Below are 6,882 nucleotides of genomic sequence, written 5' to 3'. Positions count from 1 at the left end.
TGGAGAGCAAGTGTTCCAGACAGATGTCCATTCCGCTGGCCATGATGGACTAAGCCTGCCAGCCCTGGTAGACTGCCCCCAGGACAGCCCTCGAAAGGTAACAAACAGCTTTTAGTTCTGTTGCAAAACGTCTGGTTGTAACGGAGGCTAGTTGGTTGCAATCTAGTAATATGACGGGTTGAAAACCAGTTTAAAACGAGATAATAACGCCATTAAGACACATGGACCACCTACCAGTTAGAACTAATAGTATTGGAATTCAGATTTTAAATTTTAATTCTGATTGTAATTCTAAGGTTATGATTTATAGTTGGAAAAGTGGGCATAATAATGGAGGGCTTAAGTTAAATGTATTTCCTTATGTTCCTATAACCCAGGCTGGGACCCTCCAAGCTAGTGCTGGAGAGCAAGTGTTCCAGACAGATGTCCATTCCGCTGGCCATGATGGACTAAGCCTGCCAGCCCTGGTATACTGCCCTCAGGACAGCCCTCGAAAGGTAAGAAACAGCTTTTAGTTCTGTTGCAAAACGTCTGGTTGTAACGGAGGCTAGTTGGTTGCAATCTAGTAATATGACGGGTTGAAAACCAGTTTAAAACGAGATAATAACGCCATTAAGACACATGGACCACCTACCAGTTAGAACTAATAGTATTGGAATTCAGATTTTAATTCTGATTGTAATTCTAAGGTTATGATTTATAGTTGGAAAAGTGGGCATAATAATGGAGGGCTTAAGTTAAATGTATTTCCTTATGTTGCTATACCCCAGGCTGGGACCCTCCAAGCTAGTGCTGGAGAGCAAGTGTTCCAGACAGATGTCCATTCCGCTGGCCATGATGGACTAATCCTGCCAGCCCTGGTAGACTGCCCCCAGGACAGCCCTCGAAAGGTAACAAACAGCTTTTAGTTCTGTTGCAAAACGTCTGGTTGTAACGGAGGCTAGTTGGTTGCAATCTAGTAATATGACGGGTTGAAAACCAGTTTAAAACGAGATAATAACGCCATTAAGACACATAGACCACCTACCAGTTAGAACTAATAGTATTGGAATTCAGATTTTAATTCTGATTGTAATTCTAAGGTTATGATTTATAGTTGGAAAAGTGGGCATAATAATGGAAGGCTTAAGTTAAATGTATTTCCTTATGTTCCTATACCCCAGGCTGGGACCCTCCAAGCTAGTGCTGGAGAGCAAGTGTTCCAGACAGATGTCCATTCCGCTGGCCATGATGGACTAAGCCTGCCAGCCCTGGTAGACTGCCCCCAGGACAGCCCTCGAAAGGTAACAAACAGCTTTTAGTTCTGTTGCAAAACGTCTGGTTGTAACGGAGGCCAGTTGGTTGCAATCTAGTAATATGACGGGTTGAAAACCAGTTTAACATGAGATAATAACGCCATTAAGACACATGGACCACCTACCAGTTAGAACTAATAGTATTGGAATTCAGATTTTAAATTTTAATTCTGATTGTAATTCTAAGGTTATGATTTATAGTTGGAAAAGTGGGCATAATAATGGAGGGCTTAAGTTAAATGTATTTCCTTATGTTCCTATAACCCAGGCTGGGACCCTCCAAGCTAGTGCTGGAGAGCAAGTGTTCCAGACAGATGTCCATTCCGCTGGCCATGATGGACTAAGCCTGCCAGCCCTGGTATACTGCCCTCAGGACAGCCCTCGAAAGGTAAGAAACAGCTTTTAGTTCTGTTGCAAAACGTCTGGTTGTAACGGAGGCTAGTTGGTTGCAATCTAGTAATATGACGGGTTGAAAACCAGTTTAAAACGAGATAATAACGCCATTAAGACACATGGACCACCTACCAGTTAGAACTAATAGTATTGGAATTCAGATTTTAATTCTGATTGTAATTCTAAGGTTATGATTTATAGTTGGAAAAGTGGGCATAATAATGGAGGGCTTAAGTTAAATGTATTTCCTTATGTTGCTATACCCCAGGCTGGGACCCTCCAAGCTAGTGCTGGAGAGCAAGTGTTCCAGACAGATGTCCATTCCGCTGGCCATGATGGACTAATCCTGCCAGCCCTGGTAGACTGCCCCCAGGACAGCCCTCGAAAGGTAACAAACAGCTTTTAGTTCTGTTGCAAAACGTCTGGTTGTAACGGAGGCTAGTTGGTTGCAATCTAGTAATATGACGGGTTGAAAACCAGTTTAAAACGAGATAATAACGCCATTAAGACACATAGACCACCTACCAGTTAGAACTAATAATATTGGAATTCAGATTTTAATTCTGATTGTAATTCTAAGGTTATGATTTATAGTTGGAAAAGTGGGCATAATAATGGAGGGCTTAAGTTAAATGTATTTCCTTAATTTCCTATACCCCAGGCTGGGACGCTCCAAGCTAGTGCTGGAGAGCAAGTGTTCCAGACAGATGTCCATTTCGCTGGCCATGATGGACTAAGCCTGCCAGCCCTGGTAGACTGCCCCCAGGACAGCCCTCGAAAGGTAACAAACAGCTTTTAGTTCTGTTGCAAAACGTCTGGTTGTAACGGAGGCCAGTTGGTTGCAATCTAGTAATATGACGGGTTGAAAACCAGTTTAAAACGAGATAATAACGCCATTACGACACATGGACCACCTACCAGTTAGAACTAATAGTATTGGAATTCAGATTTTAATTCTGATTGTAATTCTAAGGTTATGATTTATAGTTGGAAAAGTGGGCATAATAATGGAAGGCTTAAGTTAAATGTATTTCCTTATGTTCCTATACCCCAGGCTGGGACCCTCCAAGCTAGTGCTGGAGAGCAAGTGTTCCAGACAGATGTCCATTCCGCTGGCCATGATGGACTAAGCCTGCCAGCCCTGGTAGACTGCCCCCAGGACAGCCCTCGAAAGGTAACAAACAGCTTTTAGTTCTGTTGCAAAACGTCTGGTTGTAACGGAGGCCAGTTGGTTGCAATCTAGTAATATGACGGGTTGAAAACCAGTTTAACATGAGATAATAACGCCATTAAGACACATGGACCACCTACCAGTTAGAACTAATAGTATTGGAATTCAGATTTTAAATTTTAATTCTGATTGTAATTCTAAGGTTATGATTTATAGTTGGAAAAGTGGGCATAATAATGGAGGGCTTAAGTTAAATGTATTTCCTTATGTTCCTATAACCCAGGCTGGGACCCTCCAAGCTAGTGCTGGAGAGCAAGTGTTCCAGACAGATGTCCATTCCGCTGGCCATGATGGACTAAGCCTGCCAGCCCTGGTATACTGCCCTCAGGACAGCCCTCGAAAGGTAAGAAACAGCTTTTAGTTCTGTTGCAAAACGTCTGGTTGTAACGGAGGCTAGTTGGTTGCAATCTAGTAATATGACGGGTTGAAAACCAGTTTAAAACGAGATAATAACGCCATTAAGACACATGGACCACCTACCAGTTAGAACTAATAGTATTGGAATTCAGATTTTAATTCTGATTGTAATTCTAAGGTTATGATTTATAGTTGGAAAAGTGGGCATAATAATGGAGGGCTTAAGTTAAATGTATTTCCTTATGTTCCTATACCCCAGGCTGGGACCCTCCAAGCTAGTGCTGGAGAGCAAGTGTTCCAGACAGATGTCCATTCCGCTGGCCATGATGGACTAATCCTGCCAGCCCTGGTAGACTGCCCCCAGGACAGCCCTCGAAAGGTAACAAACAGCTTTTAGTTCTGTTGCAAAACGTCTGGTTGTAACGGAGGCTAGTTGGTTGCAATCTAGTAATATGACGGGTTGAAAACCAGTTTAAAACGAGATAATAACGCCATTACGACACATGGACCACCTACCAGTTAGAACTAATAGTATTGGAATTCAGATTTTGATTCTGATTGTAATTCTAAGGTTATGATTTATAGTTGGAAAAGTGGGCATAATAATGGAGGGCTTAAGTTAAATGTATTTCCTTATGTTCCTATACCCCAGGCTGGGACGCTCCAAGCTAGTGCTGGAGAGCAAGTGTTCCAGACAGATGTCCATTTCGCTGGCCATGATGGACTAAGCCTGCCAGCCCTGGTAGACTGCCCCCAGGACAGCCCTCGAAAGGTAACAAACAGCTTTTAGTTCTGTTGCAAAACGTCTGGTTGTAACGGAGGCCAGTTGGTTGCAATCTAGTAATATGACGGGTTGAAAACCAGTTTAAAACGAGATAATAACGCCATTACGACACATGGACCACCTACCAGTTAGAACTAATAGTATTGGAATTCAGATTTTAATTCTGATTGTAATTCTAAGGTTATGATTTATAGTTGGAAAAGTGGGCATAATAATGGAAGGCTTAAGTTAAATGTATTTCCTTATGTTCCTATACCCCAGGCTGGGACCCTCCAAGCTAGTGCTGGAGAGCAAGTGTTCCAGACAGATGTCCATTCCGCTGGCCATGATGGACTAAGCCTGCCAGCCCTGGTAGACTGCCCCCAGGACAGCCCTCGAAAGGTAACAAACAGCTTTTAGTTCTGTTGCAAAACGTCTGGTTGTAACGGAGGCCAGTTGGTTGCAATCTAGTAATATGACGGGTTGAAAACCAGTTTAACATGAGATAATAACGCCATTAAGACACATGGACCACCTACCAGTTAGAACTAATAGTATTGGAATTCAGATTTTAAATTTTAATTCTGATTGTAATTCTAAGGTTATGATTTATAGTTGGAAAAGTGGGCATAATAATGGAGGGCTTAAGTTAAATGTATTTCCTTATGTTCCTATAACCCAGGCTGGGACCCTCCAAGCTAGTGCTGGAGAGCAAGTGTTCCAGACAGATGTCCATTCCGCTGGCCATGATGGACTAAGCCTGCCAGCCCTGGTATACTGCCCTCAGGACAGCCCTCGAAAGGTAAGAAACAGCTTTTAGTTCTGTTGCAAAACGTCTGGTTGTAACAGAGGCTAGTTGGTTGCAATCTAGTAATATGACGGGTTGAAAACCAGTTTAAAACGAGATAATAACGCCATTAAGACACATGGACCACCTACCAGTTAGAACTAATAGTATTGGAATTCAGATTTTAATTCTGATTGTATTTCTAAGGTTATGATTTATAGTTGGAAAAGTGGGCATAATAATGGAGGGCTTAAGTTAAATGTATTTCCTTATGTTCCTATACCCCAGGCTGGGACCCTCCAAGCTAGTGCTGGAGAGCAAGTGTTCCAGACAGATGTCCATTCCGCTGGCCATGATGGACTAATCCTGCCAGCCCTGGTAGACTGCCCCCAGGACAGCCCTCGAAAGGTAACAAACAGCTTTTAGTTCTGTTGCAAAACGTCTGGTTGTAACGGAGGCTAGTTGGTTGCAATCTAGTAATATGACGGGTTGAAAACCAGTTTAAAACGAGATAATAACGCCATTACGACACATGGACCACCTACCAGTTAGAACTAATAGTATTGGAATTCAGATTTTGATTCTGATTGTAATTCTAAGGTTATGATTTATAGTTGGAAAAGTGGGCATAATAATGGAGGGCTTAAGTTAAATGTATTTCCTTATGTTCCTATACCCCAGGCTGGGACCCTCCAAGCTAGTGCTGGAGAGCAAGTGTTCCAGACAGATGTCCATTCCGCTGGCCATGATGGACTAAGCCTGCCAGCCCTGGTAGACTGCCCCCAGGACAGGCCTCGAAAGGTAAGAAACAGCTTTTAGTTCTGTTGCAAAACGTCTGGTTGTAACGGAGGCCAGTTGGTTGCAATCTAGTAATATGACGGGTTGAAAACCAGTTTAACATGAGATAATAACGCCATTAAGACACATGGACCACCTACCAGTTAGAACTAATAGTATTGGAATTCAGATTTTAATTCTGATTGTAATTCTAAGGTTATGATTTATAGTTGGAAAAGTGGGCATAATAATGGAAGGCTTAAGTTAAATGTATTTCCTTATGTTCCTATACCCCAGGCTGGGACCCTCCAAGCTAGTGCTGGAGAGCAAGTGTTCCAGACAGATGTCCATTCCGCTGGCCATGATGGACTAAGCCTGCCAGCCCTGGTAGACTGCCCCCAGGACAGCCCTCGAAAGGTAACAAACAGCTTTTAGTTCTGTTGCAAAACGTCTGGTTGTAACGGAGGCCAGTTGGTTGCAATCTAGTAATATGACGGGTTGAAAACCAGTTTAACATGAGATAATAACGCCATTAAGACACATGGAGCACCTACCAGTTAGAACTAATAGTATTGGAATTCAGATTTTAAATTTTAATTCTGATTGTAATTCTAAGGTTATGATTTATAGTTGGAAAAGTGGGCATAATAATGGAGGGCTTAAGTTAAATGTATTTCCTTATGTTCCTATAACCCAGGCTGGGACCCTCCAAGCTAGTGCTGGAGAGCAAGTGTTCCAGACAGATGTCCATTCCGCTGGCAATGATGGACTAAGCCTGCCAGCCCTGGTATACTGCCCTCAGGACAGCCCTCGAAAGGTAAGAAACAGCTTTTAGTTCTGTTGCAAAACGTCTGGTTGTAACGGAGGCTAGTTGGTTGCAATCTAGTAATATGACGGGTTGAAAACCAGTTTAAAACGAGATAATAACGCCATTAAGACACATGGACCACCTACCAGTTAGAACTAATAGTATTGGAATTCAGATTTTAATTCTGATTGTAATTCTAAGGTTATGATTTATAGTTGGAAAAGTGGGCATAATAATGGAGGGCTTAAGTTAAATGTATTTCCTTATGTTCCTATACCCCAGGCTGGGACCCTCCAAGCTAGTGCTGGAGAGCAAGTGTTCCAGACAGATGTCCATTCCGCTGGCCATGATGGACTAATCCTGCCAGCCCTGGTAGACTGCCCCCAGGACAGCCCTCGAAAGGTAACAAACAGCTTTTAGTTCTGTTGCAAAACGTCTGGTTGTAACGGAGGCTAGTTGGTTGCAATCTAG

This window comes from Salvelinus alpinus, chromosome 2, assembly GCF_045679555.1.
Source record: "Salvelinus alpinus chromosome 2, SLU_Salpinus.1, whole genome shotgun sequence".
NCBI classification, from domain to species: domain Eukaryota; kingdom Metazoa; phylum Chordata; class Actinopteri; order Salmoniformes; family Salmonidae; genus Salvelinus; species Salvelinus alpinus.
The sequence above is the reverse complement of the archived record's forward strand: the minus strand, read 5'-3'. Positions refer to the sequence as shown.